Source organism: Polypterus senegalus, chromosome 3 (assembly GCF_016835505.1).
Source record: "Polypterus senegalus isolate Bchr_013 chromosome 3, ASM1683550v1, whole genome shotgun sequence".
Classification (NCBI taxonomy): domain Eukaryota; kingdom Metazoa; phylum Chordata; class Cladistia; order Polypteriformes; family Polypteridae; genus Polypterus; species Polypterus senegalus.
In genome coordinates, this window is record NC_053156.1 from 3,170,901 (window position 1) to 3,192,198 (window position 21,298).

Consider the following 21,298-nt stretch of genomic DNA (forward strand, 5'->3'; position numbering starts at 1 on the left):
GCGGTATTTTGGAAGTGCTTTATGTTTGCCAATCATTTGAACCGGACACAAGCCACGCCGTTGCACGCGTCTTTGGAATGTCTCCTAAAAACAGCCTTTGTTTTACAAGCTGCATTCCACAAGGTAAGGCAATTTTTCACATCGGCTGCAATCTGTTGCTAGGTGCTCTGAATCGCGCCCCTCCTTTCCCCCCTAACCGGTCACAGAAACACCTGCCATCTCTGGGCTGTAAAGCGCATTTCTGTATCCCCGGAGGTCCGATCTGTTTAAGGCTATGGTTTTAAGATTCAAGGGACAAATGCCAGCGTGGTTTCGAATCCTGCTTCTGGTAAATATTTGTGCTCCGTTCACTCTGGGATTATCTGAATACAATTCTAACTTTTAGAAAACTATTCGCCGTGCTTTCGCGATCTGTTTCCTTAGGGGCAGCTGATTATTTAAAATGGGAGGTGATGGTTGGAACAGGGCTTTTTTTTAAAGATATACTAAATATACATCCGGGGTCAAACGTTCTTTAAAAGGTCCCTGTTGCCTATTATTTAACTGTGCGGGTGATTTTTAAATCCTTTAACTTTAAAAGTTACACATGTAACTTGTTCTCCCGGACTGAGCAGCTGCGCGATCGTGCGAGCTTGATGCGCGCTCCCGTTCCGGGTTAGGGTGGGGGGTTGACAAGCATGCGCTCGCAGAACACAGCAGGGGGGAGGGTGGGGGGTGTTTCTGTCAGTAGAGCTCCGGCCTCATACAGTTTGCAGCTATAGACCTCGCAGGGCCGTGCAGGGCGGCTGTCCGACTCTCTCTGTCTACACAGAGCCTGTCAGTTTTGAGAGAGAGCAGGGGCTGCTAAAAAGCCGGGCTGCTTGATTTTTGTGAGGTGGGAAGCTTGAATCACCACTAAGGCTGCTTTTTACTGCAGAATCTGTCTGTGAGATGGAAAAAAAGCAGCTTGACTTAGTTTGAAGCAAAGATGAGATGTTTTAATTGCGTGTTCATCTTAAAAACGTAGATAGAACAAAATGCTTTGCTTTTTTTACCGGCCTTTCAGAACTGACAGGGACGTGTGGGGGACTGGGATGTGTCTTTTGACCTTGACTGTATGTGCGCTTGGAGCTTCGACCCAGTGGCATCTCGGGGGTGCACGCAGAGGCTGTCTCAGCTCTCACGCGTCAACTGTGTAGAGAGAGAGTGAAGGGACAGCTTGTCAGTGCAGAGAATGTCTGGGGGCTTGACTTAGATAAAATAAAAAATGCTTTACAAGTGCTGAACTAAAGTTTAGATCTTTAAAATCGTAGATTATTTTAAATAATAGATAGATACAGGAGTTCTTACCAAAACCGTAGAGGCAGGCAGCTCTGCCCCTTGAAACGCTTGTGTGTCTTCGAGAGAAGTGGGGACACCAACAGGTCTGTAAATGGCCTGGATTTGTCAGGACATGCCCTGGGCATGCCCGTTCAAGGAGGGGGGCTGCTCTTGACAGTTTGTTTAATTAAGCGGGTGGCTGTGGGATGAGTTCAAACAGGGGTCAGACATCCATCAAATTCCCCTTGACATTTTCCTGAACCAATCAGGTGCCGTGGGGGCGGGTTCAAGGAGGGTCAGACATCCATCAAACTGCCCTTGACAGTTTCCTGAACCAATCAGGTGCCGGGGATGAGTTCAAACAGGGGGCAGACATCCATCAAAAGGCCCTTGACAGTTTCCTGAGCCAATCAGGTGCCAGAGGGCGGTGGCTAGGTCACGTGGGGAGAGACATGACGTCAGCAGGGGCGGGACTTCCAGTGTTGCATCAGCTGGGAGGGACTTCCGGTCTTGCGTCATAGGGGCGGGGCTTAAGGCCAATAAATCATAAGGCAGGACTTCCGGTCCAAAGTCCAAAGGGGCAGGGCTTAAGGGTCATAAATCATTGTGACATAAACCCCATGCATATAACTACTAGCATTAATTTTCTAATATTTTATTTCTGGTCAATAGGTAATCAGAAAATTAAATCTGCTAAAGAAATAACATCCGCAACTCTTGTTGTGCATTTAAGATACTTTAAATGCTTTTGCTCATCATAAATAAAAAATTGAAAGTGGGTACCCTCCAATGTCTCCATTCTTCCATCCCATCTTGATGGTCAACAATTCTCAGTTAACCACATCGTAGTTTTGAACCACAGAGATAAGGTTCTGAGAAAAGAAAGCACAAAGATGAAAATGTTTGGAATAATCAGCTTTTTGAGAGAGGATGGCTCCTACCCCAACAACAGCCGCATCTTATTTTACAGTAAACTGTGGTGCCTTGGTAAACAGCTGTTTAAGTTTATCACATGAGCTTTGGGCTTCCTCTGAGAAAATGAGCTTCTTGTTGCCTTTCTTAGTTAATGAATAATAGGAGAAATGATCATTCTGACATTTTTAATAAATCAACGGTAATAGTTTGCGAAGCCTACAAATCGCTGAACAAAAGCACTGACAGAGTTTTCCAATTCAAACCTGTCAAAACCATGCTGCTATCCATACTTAAAGCTGTTTTTTGAGATTTCATAACCCAGGAGCAAAATTCAGTCTCCATGGATTTCTTGCTTTTGCAATTTTGCATACAGGGGATTTTCTCTAAAGCAATTGAAGACCTCCCTAGCATACTTTACATAATTCTCCAAACTATTTAAAACAATCACAAACTCCTTAATGTACATTAACACTGAGATGCCCAACAAATCCCTGAATATATTGTGACACATGAGTCGCTGTCTTGCACCCCAAAGCACAAGGCTGAGTCTCAGTACTTTAGCAAAACCAGTTTTATTGAACTTGAAACAGGAGCAGCAGGGTTATTTATTGTAGCGGGATCTGCCCTCTCCTATACCCAGACACAGCAAACGGGACTATCAGAAGGCTGAATATTCGATAGATTCTCAGATCTGGAAAGAGTATATATTTTCCCCTTAAGTAGTTTGTGTTGTAAACATGATACGTATGACAGAATACACTTAGGTTAAGCAACAAGAAAAGCTGTTTTTTTTCACCTGCTAACTTTTTTAAATGCAAATGGCATTTTTCTAGTATTTCAGTCTTGTTTAAAGACACACCACAGCATGGAGTCTGCACTTTTAGCACTAGAATTACCAAAGCCTACGGAAAAACTCGTAAACCCAGCCCACCTTAAATCTGTTCGCACCTCTCTGTCAACGTATTTTGTCTTGTAAATGTGCCGATAAGCAAAAGCAGCAAGCAACCTGCTATCCCATCCACCCACCGCCACAGAAAGGGCAAAAACCTCTCTCAGCTCAAGCCTTGTTTATCAGGGATTAGCTCAGGTACCTAGAGCTGTATAAGCTAAAAAATATATTGTTATTTGGAACACATACATTTCATGTGTGTTCCATGTCTACAAAGATCGATGTAAGTGTAGCATGACAGAAATGTTGAACACATACCTAAAAGACAAACTTATTTCATGTTTTAGTACTAACAACAAAATTTTGACATGAAGTGTATAATGTGTAAAGACAGAAGTCCAAATATCAAATAATCACTTTCACAAAATGTACAAGTATAATAAAACAAGTGTGCTTTTATTCAAGACTTTTTATTCGATCAAACACAGGAAGCTATGCAGTCTACTTGTGACTTTACGCTGTAGAAAGATAAGAAAATAAATCAAGGTAAATAACATTCAATCTGGCGTTTATATACAAAGTACAGCAACAGCAAAAGTGCGACGTGCATTCTTTCTCCGATGTAGAACCCTCGTCCTCATCTAAGTTCACCTCTGTTATAAGATGTCTTTATGTGATAACAGCAGTGTTAGATTGGGGAAGCGTGAACGCGACTGAGAAAATAAAACTGAATAAAAAAAAACGCTAACATTTACAAGCACCATACATTTACACCGTCTGTTATAGACTCAAATCAAATGTTAGTTTTTATTGTATATTAGTAACAATAAGAGCAACTCACTACTCAAAACGGAGGTGTCCAGGGTCGAACCCGTGACCTTTTGATTGCCAGTTAGTAGTTCTTACCGTTGCACCACCAAAGTGGTCATATTAAGTGTGTGTCAATGTTGCCCCCTAAAACGGGTTCTTTTTCTGCAGTTATATCCTTAAATAAAAGCGCACTTCTTTTGTTATATATGTACCTTTTGTGAAGGTGTTTATTTGATATTTTGACTTCAGGCTTCACACCTTATACACTTTATGTTGTATAAACATATATGATAAATGGTTCTGTATTAACGAAGTGTTTACATAGATTGTTGTAGACATTGAACACACATTTTCCAAATAACGATATATTATTTACCCTCTACAACTCCAGGCAACTCACACGCAGGTAAACAGACTTGAGCTGAGAGAACTTTGTGCCCTTTCTGCGGCGGTGGGGTGATGGGAGAGCAGGCTGCCTGCTGCTTGTGCTGATCGACACATTTACAAAACAAAGACGCTGATGAGGAGGTGTGTAGGAATTTAAGGTGGCCCAGCATTATGACTTTTTTGTAAACTTCAGGGATTCTAGTGTTTAAAAAGCTAAGGCAAAAAGATCGGCTTTAAGGTGGGATTTAAAAGTGCCCAAAGTTGGTGCTGAACGAATATAAAAATGTCGACTATTCCAAAGCTTAAGGGCTGCTACTGTAAAAGTACGGTCCCCTCTAAGCTTAAGTGTAGATCTCGGTACAACCAATATCTTCTGATCAGAGGACCTCAGTGATTGTGAAGGAGAGTAAGGGTGTAAGTGTAAGATAAGAGGAGTATAAGATAAGAGGGGGGTAAACCATTTAGAGACTTAAAAATAAACAGTACAATTTTAAACTCAATTCTCTAACGAACAGGAAGCCAGTGTAGAGATGCTAGGATGGTGTGATGCCATTCTGTTTCCGTGTGCCTGTTAGAAGCCTGGCAGCAACGTTCTGGATGAGCTGAAGACGAGACGAGGAATGACTGAATAACTCCAATGTATAATGAGTTTCAATAGTCAAGCCGAGAAGAGACAAACATGTGAATCAGTGTACAGAAGGATGGGCTTCACCTTAGCCAATACCCTGAGCTGATAGAAACAGGCTTTAAGAACGGACTTAGTAGTTTATCAAATGTTAGGGTGTTATCAAAAATCACATCAAGATTTTATGAGAAGGGTTTACAGTCGGTTGTCAAGGGGCCGAGATTAATGTCTGTAGCACAAGTAAGATCAGAAGGTCCAAAACATGCTTTCTCTGGTTTATTGTCATTTAGACTAAGAACATTTAGTGACCTGCGGTGGGCTGGCGCCCTGACCGGGGTTTGTTTCCTGCCTTGCGCCCTGTGTTGTCTGGGATTGGCTCCAGCAGACCCCTGTGACCCTGTAGTTAGGATATAGCGGGTTGGATAATGGATGGATGGACATTTAGTGACATAGTGAAGAATTGAATATCTCCCAGACATTCCAATATACCTGTCCTCACAGGTGGTGCAGTGGTAGTGCTGCTGCTTTGCAGTAAGGAGACTGTGGAAAATTGTGGGTTCGCTTCCCGGTTCCTCCCTGTGTGGATAGCGCTTTGAGTACTGAGAAAACCGCTATATAAATGTAATGAATTATTATTACATATCAGAGAATTTGTTTTGTTTTTGTTCACTGATCTGTTTCAGTGGTCTGTGTATCATCTGCATGGCAATGGCAAGAAATATTGTGTTTTTAAAAATGGATCCTAAGGGCAACGTGTACAGTGAAAAAAGAATAGGCCCCATAATGATCCTTAAGGGACCCCACAGGTGATGGGGGCTGAGGAGGAAGAGGAGGAGAAATTGCCCAGGCTGATTGAAAAGCTTTGGCCTGTGAGATGAGACCTGAACCATTTCAAAGCAGTTACCCACATACTGCTCAAGATGGACGATGAGGATGTCATGGTCAACTGTATCAAATACTGCAGTTAGACCTAACAGCAACACGACAGCAGGACCCCCAGATTCGCTTATTAATAGGAGATTGTTTAGAACCCTTCATAGTGCAGACTCCGTGCTCTGGTGGGTCTGAAAACAAGACTGAAATACTTCAGAAATGGCATCTCTATTTCAAAATGTTAGCAGGTGAAGAAAGACAGCGTTTCTTGTTGCTTATCCCATGTATATTCTGTCATACGTCTCATGTATTTTCACTGTCTTGTGTGGTGGGCCTCGGCTACCTGATACGCTTTCACACTTTGTTCAAAGAAATTCTGCAATTCTCACTAAAACTAGCAGGCCCACTTTTGAATTACAGAGCAATGCTGACACTGCTGGCTCCTTGATGCAGGTACTGCAAGTCAATCCTGTCCCTTAAGTTCCAGACCTGTGACAGTGACAACCTTCTGTGGCCCCTTATGATGTGGGGGACTTTCTAAAGGGCCAGCACCCTCTCAGACTTAGGAGAAGAACATCGAGATGTAATGTGTCATGTCAGGGTTATCAAAGGGCTTTAAGGAGGTGATGGATTCATAAAATCAGCCTGCATGGTCAGCTTATCTTTTTAAAAATGATAAAATATTAGTTTTAATCCTTTAAAGTTATTTTTAAGCATATGTAAAATACATGTTGTCTCCCACTTCATACATTTTTAAAGCAGGGGTCCTTTTTTTCTAATAACACACAATCAGCTTTCTTATTAGCACTGCTGAACAATTTTCAAGCTCCAGCATTATACATTTCATTATTTTAAAAAAAAATGAAATCTGTCTAATATTACATTATCTGTGCATATAACTTCAGACTATTGCAGATATGATTTAAAATGCTTGAAACAAATAAGCCTAAAAAGCAACAGCAGATCTTAAAGAATAAATTCTTAAATTACAAGCACAACAAAGACTTCTACACCAAGGAGTCTGCAGGCCGTAATTAGCAGTCGACAAACGAGACCCCAGAGTGTGACACCTTCTGCTTGTGACAGGTGGGCTCTGGAGGACCTCCAAAGGCAGTAAACATCTTCAGTTGAACTGCTCTAAAGATGATAAGAAGAGCCAAAGACTCTGAACCTCAATTAGAGGTGACGGTGGAGCCGTTTAAAGGTGTCAGCCAGGAGCTCATTAGCCGCTTCCAGCTCCTGCTGCTCTGGGCCTGAGGGTTTGATTCTGAAGGAGCTGCAGGCTTCATGTCACAACAACTCATCCTCAGTGAGCCTCTTTAATATCACAAATACCATTGATTTGTTTTAAGTATTTGATTGATGTAATTCTTTGTTCATTGTGTGTATTCTTTACTCTTTTTGTGAATAAATAAAAACACACACATAAACACACCTGAGCCTCTGGCCATCAGCAACATCAAATAAGTTCAAATCAAGAGGGGCATTTTGTTATTATTTAAATAAATCCATAAATGAATACTGGGATAGCCATCTACTGACCAAAGTTTCCAGTTCAGCTCCCTGCAGAGACCCTCTGTGTAACCTCGAGGGTCTCACTTGGCCTGTCTGGATGGCTAAACAAATGTCAAATGTGTTTTTTCAGTCATTTTAGGATCAACTGTCAGTTAAAGAAAAAAAATCAAATCCCTAATTTACTTTAATTTGTTCCAATTTAAATGTTCAGGTTTGTATTTTGCTCAGTGACAAATCATTTAAATTCCACACGTCTTTATATACAAATCTCCTTTTTACACTTTGACCAGATTTTACACAGTTTTGGGAATCTCTAAAATGAATCTTTTATGGATCTGTAATTGTCAGAATTAAACGAGACAAATTAGAAAATCATCAGATATTTGGTTTGCAAAAGCAGATTATTTTAATTAAGAATCAGACTTGAATATTTGACACATCACCATTAATCTGAATGGGGGGGGGGTCTTTAATAGATGAGAGGATTAAAAACAACATTAAACAAAAACAATTGTTCAGTTCTATATTATATGTTATGCCATCACAGAGAGTGTGGAGTAATAAAAAAGCAAACGTAAAAATGAAAAATGAATATAAAAACGTGCCAGCTACTGTATAACGCTGACTGTGATTGTAGTTTTATTTTGCCTTTCTGTAAAGCCTTTGTTTTTTTGGCAGAGCATCACCTTCATATTTTATGTGCTTGACTGCTAATTGCAACAATTAAAATCCTGAAATAAAGAGTCAGCATTACAGAAAATGGGAAAAATCAAACAGTTTCCTGATAATAATAAGATGAATTATAAAAGCCAACAGAGAGACCTCCTTCAAAAGGCAACATAGGCTGGCATCCCGGCTGGGGTGGATGGTTCCTTTGCTGACCGGGAGGCCCTTTGAATAGAAGGATGTGGGTGGACGGGCATCCCGACCTGCTTGGTGAGTGGCACATGTCCTGGTCGGGAGGCCATCATAATGGATGGACAGGGGAGACTGCTGCCCAGGGCTATGTGCTTTCCCAGTACACCGCATGGTGACATCCCTCTGGCGTATATCCCATTTGGACACCCGCAGGGCAGCATGGGGGTTGTAATTTTGGTGGGCAACACTGTTGGGGTCCTGAAGTGCCGCTTGGGGGAGCTGCTGGAGGCAGTCTCTCCTATTATGGGCAATCCCGGGTGCAATGCGATAGCAGTGGACGTACAAGGAAGCTGCTCCACTTCCCCCAGAGAGTCCGAGTTGAGAGAGTAGTGGGACGAAGTTCATCTGGGTGGAGTGGAGAAGGAGAGAGTCATATGGCTGAACTGTGGAATATAAACTGCTCCAAAAAATGAAAGGAACACTTTGAAAACACCCCAGATGTCAAAGGGAAAAAAACATCCTGATGGCTATCAATACTGATATGGGCTGGTAATGTGTTAGGAACGAGAGGATGGCAGCCACATTGTTTGATGGAAATGAAAACGATCAACCGACAGAGGGCTGAATTCAAAGACACCACGAAAATCAAAGGGACAAAATGATGCGGCAGGTAGGCAGGCAGGCAGGCGAGTCCATTTTGCCAACTTCAAATCGTACTCAGTAGTTTGTATGCCCCTCCCCCATGCCTGACAACGTCCTAATGAGATGACGGATGGTGTCCTGGGGGATCTCCTCCCAGATCTGGACCAGGGCATCACTGAGCTCCTGGACAGGCTGAGGTGTCGGATGGACTGAAACATAATGTCACACCCTGATGTGTTCTATTGGATTGAAGTCAGGTGAGTGAGTCTGGGCAGTCAATAGTATCAATTCCTTCATCCTCTCGCCACATGAGGCCGGACATTGTCGTGCACCAGGAGGAACCAGCATAGGGTCTGATGATGGGTCCAAGGATTGCATCCCGATACCTAATGGCAGTCAAGGTCCTGTTGTCTAGCCTGTAGAGGTCTGTGCGTCCCACCATGGATATGCCTCCCCTTACTGACCATCACCGACCCACTACCAAACTGCTCATGCTGAATGATGTTACAGGCAGCATAACGTTCTCCACGGCTTCTCCAGACCCTTTCAGGTCTGCCATATGTGCTCAGGGTGAACCTGCTCTCATCTGTGAAAAGCACAAGGCACCAGTGGTGGACCTGCCAATTCTGGTATTCTATGGCAAATGCCAATTGAGCTCCACGGTGCCCAGTAGAGGACGTTGGGCTCTCAGGCCACCCTCATAAAGTTTGTTTCTGATTGTTTGGTCAGAGACATTCACACCAGTGGCCTGCCTGCTGGAGGTCATTTTGTAGGCTCTGCCAGTGCTCACCCTGTTCCTCCAGTGGGTCCTGCTGATGGGTTAAGGACCTTCTACGAGGGGCCCTGTCCAACTCTACTAGAGTAACTACCTGTCTGTCTCCTGGAATCTCCTCAATGCCCTTGAAACTGTGCTGGGAGATACAGCAAACCTTCTGGCAATGACACGTGGTATTGATAAATTCCATCATCCTTTTTAATGTTTGTGTGTAACATCCATCTTCTAGATGCCCTGGGACACATCTTCAGTGATGTTCCTGGGGTCATGGGGTGTTTCCACTCTTTCAACATCAGATACCCTCTGCCAGGTGACCCAGCCAGTGTTAATCAAGGCCCGACTTGTACCCCAGTAGCAGCCATAAACACATCAGCCCTCTGGTGGCTTTCTCTGCGGCTTCACTCAAGGATTTAATGGCCCTCCTCTCTACCTCTCCTGTAATGCCCAGTTGAGTGAGGACTTTGCAGAATGAACATCTTGCAAAACTTTTACAGCCAGCATCCATTGGCTAACAGAGCATCTTCTCAGCACTACTCCAACTGTTCCTGGTACTTTGTACATTTTGTCTTGTTTGCTCTTTTTATTCGCTCTTCCCAGGGCACTGTGAGTTCCAACATGATGAGATGTTTTGTCACCTCTGAGATGATGATCATGCCAAAGTGATGTCATGACAAAGATGTTGTGGAAACTTCAGCAGTTTGTCCAGGTCAGCACGCAGCTGCCAGTTGAATACCGTAGAGAGGAGGCCCGTCTTTGTTCTTGGTTGTGGGTAGGGTTTCTCTCCAGTTTTTACAAAGAAGGTCTTTATGGTCTTCTGGTACTTGCTGGACCGAAAGGAAGTGGCTATACTCTCAGCAGCCGCCCTGAGCATCTGGTCATGGTGCCAACAGTAGAGGCCTTCCTCAAGGGCCTTTGGGCAGGTGCTCAGGAGATGTTCTAAGGATCTTCTTCCAGTGCACAGAGGACAGAAGATGTCTCGCTGTTGCCCCAGATGATTAGGTTTGCTGGACTGGGTAGGGCATCGTAGACAGCTTGCAGAAGGAACCGGATATGATGGCGGTCTTCCCACATGAAGTTAGCCCAGGTAATCCTGTATGCAGCACACTCTCCCATCTTGTCCATGTGCCCCTGAGCTCCACTATCCTGCACACCTGCTTCTTCTTCAGTGCCTGCTCAGACCTCTTCCTGGATAAGATGGTGTCTCTTCTTGCCCTGGACCTTGCCAACCTGCATCTTTAAGAAGTATCCAACATCTGCTCAGCTAACTGTTGTGCTGCCCATCAACACTTTCTGCCTTTGGCAGGATTCTGCCACCTCCACTGTTTTTTCTACCCTCAGTTTTTACCCTGTCCTCACCTTAATTCTCGCTGATGAGAACTTCTGTTCACTGGAGTCCCTGTACTAGAGGGCTTCTCTACTGCACACAACCATAAACTCTTCTGTGAGGCCAATGGAAGATGTTACGGGTCCCATACAGATCACTGCGCTGCTGAGGCTGTGAGGGAGGCCCAACTACAGGCGCAGAAAACCACTGATCTTCCTTTTGAGGGACTCAGCTGTTGTTAGTGGGACTGCATACACCAGCAGAGGCCACAGGACTCAAGGCTGGATGGAATGTTAATAAATCCATGACTTGAATCTGCTGGGCAGACGGACTTGTCGACCCTGGAGAGTTGGGCTTCGGTGCCTTTGATGGCCATCTGAATGGCAATGGTGTCTTTTAGACTTGAGTCAAAGAGCTTCCCCAGACTCTTGACTGGTTGTTCTGATATGTAGTTGTTCCAGATAATAAGAAGCGGAATTCGTCAACCACTTTGCCCTTCTTCAGCACCATGGACCTTGACTCGGTGGGCTTAGAACTCGTCCTAGCTCGAGTGATGATGTTTTCAAATCCTTGTAGGAACCAACTACTCACAGGAACTGATTCTGTTATGATTGTCAAGCCACCATAAATGCTCTAATGGGGGGCAGGTGTACGCCCAACTTGGTCAGGGGGCTTCTACATTCCATCTCAGCTGTCTTGGCCACCATGTTAATGGCTAGGGCAAAAAGTATAATGGAGATGGTACATTCTCGATATTATTCCTTTTCAAGCTCATGCCAGTCTAATGTTTGTGACTCCAAAGTGAGCCTCAACCTGAACTTATTACACTAATTCAGGATCAGCCTCACCAGTGTGTTATAAAGCTTGAGCAGAACCTCCTGTGACTTGTACTCCACACATCAAGGCGCTATATAACCTGTCATTCTATTAGCCTTCTTCACACTAGAACTACCAGAGCCAATCAAAAAAACTTGTCATTCCGGACCACCTCTCCGTCATCGTCTTTTGTTTTGTAAATGTATCGATAAGTCCAAGCAGTAAGCAGCCTGCTATACCATGCACCACACTGCCACAGAAACAGCAAAATCTTTCTCAGCTCAAACCTTGTTTATCTGGGAGTGAGTTACTTAGAGCTGTATAGGGTAAATAATATATTGTTATTTGGAACACATGCATTTCATGTGTGTTCTGTGTCTACAAAGATCTATGTAAGTGTAGGATGACAGGAAATGTAAGAAATGTGGAACACATGCCTAAAAGACAAACCTTTTTCATATTATAGTAAGTCTGTAGTACTAGGGTGTTGTACCGTGTTAGCCATTATGAATTTAGAGAAGATTCTGCCTGAAGAAGGGGCCTGAGTTGCCTCGAAAGCTTGCATATTGTAATCTTTTTCGTTAGCCAATAAAAGGTGTCATTTTGCTTGGCTCTTCTCTATATTATAGTAATAAAGACAAAATTTTGAAGTGTATAATGTGTGAAGACGGAAGTAGTTATAGGCAGGGGGTTTCTGTCAAACTGTCAATCAAAATGATTAATGACCTTTAAGACCCGCCACTATGACGTCATACCGGAAGTCCCGCCCGTAAGCCCCGCTCCCCATGACGCAAGACCGGAAGTCCCGCCCGTCGCCTCCTGATGACGTCACTCCGGAAAGTCCCGGCCCCTCACGTGACCTAGCCCCACCCCTTTGGCACCGCCCCCTGGCGGCTGTTGGGTGAAGGGTCCCCAGTCCCCGCCCAGACTCTGCCTTGAACCCTCCCCTTGCACCTGATTGGTTCAGGAAACTGTCAAGGGCAGTTTGATGGATGTCTGCCCCCTGCTTGAACCCTCCCCCGGCCCCTGATTGGTTCAGGAAACTGTCAAGGGGGATTTGATGGATGTCTGCCCCCTGTTTGAACCCGCTCCCACCCCACACCCACCTGCATGCCCAGGAAACTGTCAAGAGCAGTTTGATGGATGTCTACCCCCTCCTTGAACTCCCCACCGGCCCCCACCCATTTCCTAGCCCCCCTCTCCCGAAAGACAAGCCCGGGCAGGTTACAGCCTTTACCTCGACAAGCTCAGACATGCCCGGGGTCTGCCTCGGCCCTCTGACGGTCGGCCTCCCCACACTTCCTGGTCCCCCACACCTCCCTGCCGAAAGCCTAAAAAGCCAAGCATTTTGTTCTATCTATGATTTTAAGATGAGCATGCAAGCCAGGAATTAAAACTCATCTTGGCTTCAAACTAAGTCAAGCTGCTTTTTATCCATCTCACACACAGATAACAAACTGTGAGATCAAAGACACGGTCTGAGTCAGGCCGCAGCACCTCACGGTCGGCCTCCCCACACTTCCCGGTCCCCCACACCTCCCAGTCCCCCACACTTCCCTGCCAAAGGCCTAAAAAGCGAAGCATTTTGTTCTATCTACGATTTTAAGATGAACATGCCATGAAAACATCTCATCTTTGCTTCAAAATAAGTCAAGCTGCTTTTTTTTTTTCCATCTCACACACTGATAACAAACTGTGAGATCAAAGACACGGTCTGAGTCATTCAGCGCGATCACACCCTGTTTCTGGGCCCCCCGGGGTCAGGCTGCACCTAGCGGCCGGTCTCCCCACCACTTCTGAAAGTGCTGTATAAAAAAGCGAAGCATTTCCTTCGGTTCTATCTATGATTTTAATATGAATACGCAATTAAAATATCTATCTCATCTTTGCTTTATCACTTACAGGTCCGTCCTTTTCCATCTCACAGAAATTCCTCAACCAACATTGAATCAGGTTTCCCAGTGACAGACTCTGCAGTAAAAACATTCTTAGCAATGAAGCAGGTTTCTCAGAAAGAAATCAAGCAGCCCCGCTTTTAGCAGACCCCCTTGCAAGCAGGCCAATGTGCTCTCTCTCTCTCTCAGAGTGCAGACACGGGCTGAGACAGCCCCTGCTGCAGCGTGGAGCGCGATCGCCTTCACATAGTTGTATGCTTCGAGCACCCATTCCCGCTGAGTGAGCCCCTGCGAGATCGCCCGCTTGTCAGCTGCTGTCTGTAAACTCCCCTACCCCCATACGTCAGTGGGCTCGAGACCGCGCAGACCCTCTGCCTATGATGGATGGATCTTTTAAAGTTAAGGGATTTTTAAAGATTAGCTTGTAAAGCTTGAGATAACTGCTAGTTCAGCCCTTTAAAAATCACACATAGTTAAATAATATGCAGTAGTTCCTTTTTAAATCACGTTTGAGACGTCTAAAAAAATCTAGCCTGGACTGTATAATTTGTAATTATATTAATTAATATAATTTGAATAAAAATGGATCTAAAACAAGCCCTTTTTCTATTCAAACTCACCCCACATTTTAAATACAGGTATCTTCAGCTGACCCTAAGGAAACATCTTGTAGAAGCAAGCGACCCGCATGGCTCAGGGAGCGGGTGATGGTTCCAGCAGGGGCCAATTTCACATATATACAGAGCTTAACCTTAGGGCCTATTTTCCTGGATTCAAACTCACTCCAGATTTTAAATAATCAAATACAGTACATGTATCTTCCATCTCACAGAAAGTCCTCAAGCAGCAGGTTTGCCAGAGAGAGAAAGACCAAGTAGCATTTCTCAGCCCCAGCTTTTAGCCGGCAGCCCATGCGAGCAGCCCCTGCTCTCTCTCTCTACACACAGAAAGTAAAGTCAGGTATGGGAGGACTCTGTGAGTTCGCTTGCAAACAACTGAGCCTGCCCGTTTCGAGCATCCATCCCCCATAGCTTCTCACTTCAGCTGTGCAACTCATAGGACGACTCCCACGCCGCTGAGGAAATTCTTTGAGGTCCTTTGAAGCACCCGGAGGTTATTTTTCATCTCTTTTAAGGGAGTTTAGAATCACCCTTTTCAGAGAGCCATCTCCACTCCAATTATTTTAGACCGATTTTTCAACTATCAACTTGCTGTCTGCAAGTTCCCTTCCTCTGGCCCCAGCCCGTTCGTGAGCGCCCAGAACGTCTGTCCGTGGAATGTACTTCACTTTTCAAGGTGATGCATGAGATAACTAGTTTGATATAAGCCTTGTAAAAATCACACAGACGTATGCCGCAGTTCCCTTTTAAATCATGTTTGAGACGTATAAAAAGTCTAGCCTGGGCTGATTGGTGGCTGATACCAAAAATGTTCACATATATACACAGCTTAACTTTAGGGTTTATTTTCCGGGGGCTGTCTAAAATCAGACAAATGAGCAAAACCCTAATTTCCTTAATTACATTGTCCTCCAGGCTGAGTAATGAGCCACGTCCTGTACGTGTCGAGAGGCCAGCCCATACCTGTCATCCCTTACACTATACAGTATAACATGTTTGGTTTGTAAGTATAATATAATGAAGTTATTTTTAAAAGTAACACCACACCGCTCAAGAGAGACAGATTCCACGTGTGTTTTTGGATTTGCTGTGGTCAGTGATTTTTTAATTTTTTGCTTAGCTCATTTCTATCACCTAATGTGCTGGTTTAACTAGAGGCCTTTAAAACACCCTTTGGCAAGCCACGAATACGTCGGTCATTTTTTCAACTGTTTCCAAGGCACATAGCCCCCACAGCGTCTATATGAACTTCTTAGAAAAATGATTTCTCTTATCTTTGTATAGGATTAAATGAAATATAACTATTCTTCATGCAGACTATTCATGACTATTATAGGCGCCAAACGAGTATGTTTTTAAAAAAACGGATGGCTGAATCCTTGATATTTCCAAGTTGATTCTGAAGTGCGTGCGTGAGCGCGCTCGTGCATGCGTATAAGATACAGCATTTTTCTATCTACGTGTACGACGATTAATGTACAAATTCATAGGACTGAAGCAAACAATTGTAGTTTTTCATACCGAAACGGGTAATCCAATCAAGTAGTTTTTGTCTCGGCGTCTGAAAATTCAAACAGGGGCCTCACCTCTGAGAATATTCAGGAGTGGCTTTAAAGCGCAGGCCGGTGGTGCATTAACTCTGACCTAATAAAAGTATTCTGAACTACCTGCAGAAGGGACCCGCTTGTGAAATGCCTACTCTTTCGAAACGGCCTCTCTCTGTACGGAGCCGCCTGTTTTTAAGAGGCTGAGATAACGTAACATTTTTGCTTTATAAACTCTCATTTGGACAAGACTCCAGGAGCTTACTGTAATGGTGTTTTCATTCATTTCGCTAAATGTAATTATTTTAATACAGAATAGTAATCCAAATCTGGCTGATTTTAGGCGTGTGAGTAATATAATGAAGTTATTTTTAAAAGTAACCCCACACCGCACAAGAGAGACAGATTCCACGTGTGTTTTAGGATTTGCTGCGGTCAGTGATTTTTTTTACATTTTTTGCTTAGCTCATTTCTATCACCTAGGAGCCTTTTGACAAAGGAAAACTCTGTAAATACACTTGTGCATTTCAATGGAGATTTATAAGAATGCACAGGAGGCTATAGTGAGTTGTGCTGGTTTAACTAGAGACAGGGGATGTAAGAAGTGCTTTTCTGCACATACGAAGTTCATCGAACTAAAATCATGAGTTTAAAATCAGCAGCTTTAGCTCGTGCTAGTGACCTAATAAATGGGAGCCAACTGCTCAGCACGCTTGTATAGCTCACAAAATAACACAACTAATTACTCTTTCTGCTTAAACTAATGACAAATATTCGGGTAATTCTTAACGAAACACTAAAGCGTTAGTGAACAAAAATACATTTTCAGTAGCCAAGTAAAATGACCGGTTGCTTTAACATGAAAATAAAGCATCTTTAGAAAATAAAGCATCTAAAAGCATCTTTGTAAAGGTCCAATTTTCAAACATCATAAGAAAAATCCTTGTTTCCAAAAGAGTTCTGCCCAATTTTTCTAACAGTTTTCTTGACTGATCTTTGGAATCATCAGGGCCTTTCTGATCACATCCACCCCAAACATAGCATAGAACTTAATTTCTGGACTCCTTTTAAATGATAATAGCCGGTATAAAGTCCCTAAAGGAACTGGAGACATCTGATATCTTCTTTCATATATCTTTTCTTGCCAGCCCAAGTCATTCAGATTCTGCTTACAACACAAATGTACGATTATTTTTTCTCAAATGGCCAAATCTTTGGCCTGCTAATCATGAAAAAATAAATACATAAATAAATCAGATTTTATTCTCATGACACTTTATTTGCATATTTTATTATACCTATTTAACTTTTATCGACCTTTATCTATCTCTATATTTATTTTTCTGTATCAGAAGGTAGTTTAAGTTAATTTGTTTTGGGTTGAATAGATGTATTTTTCATATTTTCGACTCTTGTTTTCTTTTTTTCACATCTTCGATTCCCCCTTTTGTTACTTCACGCCCCCTAGCGTGGTCCACCCACAGTCTGAGAACCACTGTTGTAGGTTTTTATTGGTAAAACACTCTGCGGCATTTCAAGCTAAGTTAGATTCCCTTGTTTATTCATCCGTCCACCGGTGTTCCATTTTTGTTATAAATTGTATTTAGTCTCTCTTTATTTACTAAGCATTTTATATGATGATTAGAAAACAGTTATCTTGTTCAGGCTTTAATTTAAAACAGTATTTTCATCAACAGGTTATAACCACTTTGGTAGTCAGGGGGCTTTGTATAATACAAAGTTTTAGAAATTCTGTGAACGCTTGGTAATAGCCTTCCATTTTACAGCAGTTATGAGCCCCTGAAAATAAGAACGGTTATAGGAGGTTATAGGAGCCTGTACACTACAGGGCTGATGATGATTAGGCTTTAGACACGTTAGGCCAATCAGGATGGAAAAAGTTTTAGTGAATAGTTACATCATATCTATTATATGCGTTAGCACAGGGATTACAATCTTACTAAAACTGTGAGGTTTTATTCTTTCTTTTAGGTAGTCCAGGTGACATAGGACCGTTGTCATGGAAAACTGCTTTCCTCTCTGTTTGTGAAAAAGCACCCTTGGTTTTAGTAGCATTCAGGGTCAAGGGATGTAAGTTTGAACTGTGATTCCAAGTGTCTGCAAACATCTTGAATACGAGTCCAAGGACCAGGGTTTGTGCAGGGATCGTAGTCAGGGGCAGAGTTAAGCTAGACATTATTATTCCAAAATGAACCATTGACTCGCCCCGTATCACAAAGATAAGGCTGTAAAAACTAAAATTTACAAATACTAAGTACAGAGGAGATTAAAAACATCTTAAGACCGGATCAACAAGGGATCACCCCATCTCACCGCACACTACAACAGAACCTACGTGTTCTGCAGTATATTATCAGGTAAACTGTCATCTATGTAGGCAGTTCCACGGGATTGCAAAGAGTTGGGGAAAACATTCTTTAACATCGGCTAGTATGAGGCTAATTAACATGAGCCGGTTATTGTTAGAATCTTATCTGGCACTAAAAGTGAGGCTTGTGTTCCTCCTGATTCAGGAAGAACATTAAATATTGGAGTTTAGAATATGAACTAGACTGTAGTCTTGATGGTAAGGACATTTGTGCCAAAATAAAATAAATAAAGTTAATTATGAAGTAAATAACCACATGAAAAAGTGAAGTGATTACAATTGGGAAAACTGCCGTGATGTATCAAAACATTTGAAATAAATAATAAGCTTTTTTGACATGCGCAGTCCGGAATAGTCTGAATGTGTCTTAAAGAGTTCATTTTTAAATAAAACTTAAAAAGGCAAATTAAAAATATTAAATCTGAATGAAACACAGAAGTATCATTTAATGATATCAATTAGGGTTAAGTATTATCAAGCACCGGGATCTATTTATAAGGTTTATTTAATTTAGTTATAAACAAAATGATTGTTGGCATTTTGCTTTGAAATGAACAATAGTTTGATAGAGCTTTAAGAATTAGAATGCAAGACAAACCTCTACACTCTATAACAAAATGTTGCTGTTCCAATAGGAATATCTCGGATGTCTGTTTTATTTTAACCTTTTGACAAGAAACCCCTGGTCAGGGAAATATACCACCTATATTGAAAATGAACAGTGCCGACATGCTAACTAAATAGATATAATCTAAGATATTTTAGAATATGGCCCTGGGCGCTAACCCCATGATTCTGACCAACTAAAAGGGTCTGCACTCAATTGTCCAGCTTCCTGCAGGTGCTATGATTTTTGGAATGGAGACTGCAAAAGATTCTCTAATCTTTACTCTGTAATGGTCCATATGACGGAGATCTAGCGCCTGGGTCCGCAGTGTTAACTGGTCATAGGACATGATGTTCAAAATTCACCTCGGGTTTTTCAAATGAGATAGGACGAGTGTGTTCTGTATTCACTATTCACAGCGACCATACCCCCGAGACCTTAGGTTTTTTATGCCGAAGTACCTTTCACTGACCCGAATAAGAGACATCCATCAAAATGCTCTTGACAGTTTCCTGAACCAATCAGGGGCCGGGGAAGGGTTCAAGCAGGGGGCAGACATCCATCAAACTGCCCTTGACAGTTTCCTGAACCAACCAGGTGCAAGGGGAGGGTTCAAGGCGGAGTCTGGGCGGGGACTGGGGACCCTTCACCCAACAGCCACCAGGGGGCGGTGCCAAAGGGGTGGGGCTAGGTCACGTGAGGGGCCGGGACTTTCCGGAGTGACGTCATCAGGAGGCGACGGGCGGGACTTCCGGTCTTGCGTCATGGGGAGCGGGGCTTACGGGCGGGACTTCCGGTATGACGTCATGGGGGCGGGGCTTAAAGGTCATTAATCATTTTGATTGACAGTTTGACAGAAACCCCCTGCCTATAACTACTGACGGAAGTCCAAATATCAAATAAACACTTTCACAAAAGGTACGAGTATAAGAAAACAAGTGCCCTTTTATGTATGAATTTAATCTTCTTCTTTTGGCTGGTCCCATTAGGGGTTGCCACAGCGGATCATCTTCTTCCATTTCATGATCTAAAAAATAGAAATCCGGTTATGGTATGTCGTTGAAACAACTGCTTTGGTAGTACAGCGGTAAGAACTGCTGACTCATATTTAATAGGTCACAGGTTTGATCCCGTGCCGTTTCCCAGAATTAAGTTTTGAGTAATGAGCTACTCGTATTGTTACTATTATACAATAAAAGCATACATTTGATTTGCATCTGTAACAGCCACTGTAAATGTATGGTGATTGTAAACGTTAGCATTTTGTTTCATTATTCAGTTTTATTCTCTCAGTCATGTTCACGCTTCCCCTGATCTGGCACTGCTGTTTTTAAATAAAGACGTGCTATAACAGAGGTGAACTCAGATGAGGATGAGGGTTCTACATCGGAGAAAGACAACAGCAGCCCTCCCCACAAGTAACGTCCACCCACATATACAGTAAGAACAACGCAGCTGCACCAGGCGTAAAGGACGAAAGATGGCACTGTTTGGATAAAGGATGAGGTTCGGCGTCGACCTGCCAGTCAGTCTGCCACTCACATGTCCTCCAATGAAACTGCATGGCTTACAGAGCTCACCAAGGAATCATGCAAAGTTCTGTTTGTAATTATGTTTTGTGATGGTCTTTATAAAAAAAACATTTATATGTTACTTGTAAATAATAATCTATACTAATAAAAGGCAAAGCCCTCACTGACTGACTGACTGACTCACTCACTGACTCATCACTAATTCTCCAACTTCCCGTGTGAGTAGAAGGCTGAAATTTGGCAGCTCATTCCTTACAGCTTACTTACAAAAGTTGGGCAGGTTTCGTTTCGAAATTCTACACGTAATGGTCATAACTGGAGGGTATTTTTCTCCATTTACTGTAATGGAGTTGAGCTCGAAAGCCGTGGGGGGTGGAGTTTCATGTGACATCATCACGCCTCCCACGTAATCACGTGAACTGACTGTCAACGCAGTGCGTAGAAAACCAGGAAGACCTCCAAAACGCGCTGAAGAAAACATGCATTATGTAATTGAGAAGGCAGCGAAACAATAAGAAGCGAGCGACTGACATATACATATTCATGACTGCTGCTACTTCGGAAACAAAGCATGGTGTACGTTAAAATTGCACGTGAAGGGCTGTGCTTATGCAAATTCCGAGAGACTGTATTTGTGGGTGATTGACAGTTAAGGCAGGTGGGGTAGTGACATCATCATCTCCCCTCCCATTCACCTCATTTGGTGAAGGACTGTGCTTATCCAGACGAAGATGAGATGGTCAGGGTGGTGTTTGGCACAAACTCAGCGAAACTGCGAGAGAAACTTTTAAGTGCCGAGTCTTAGTTGACATTACATACAGCCGTGAACATCACACGAGATGGCACCAGCACAGCTGGGAACCTTCGATGCATGTACACCGAGCGGCTCATGTGAAATGACGCAGGGCACAGACAAAAAGCAACAGTTCCAAACAGTGCTGAACAAAAACCGAATTACACAATTGAGAAGGCAGCAAAAAAAT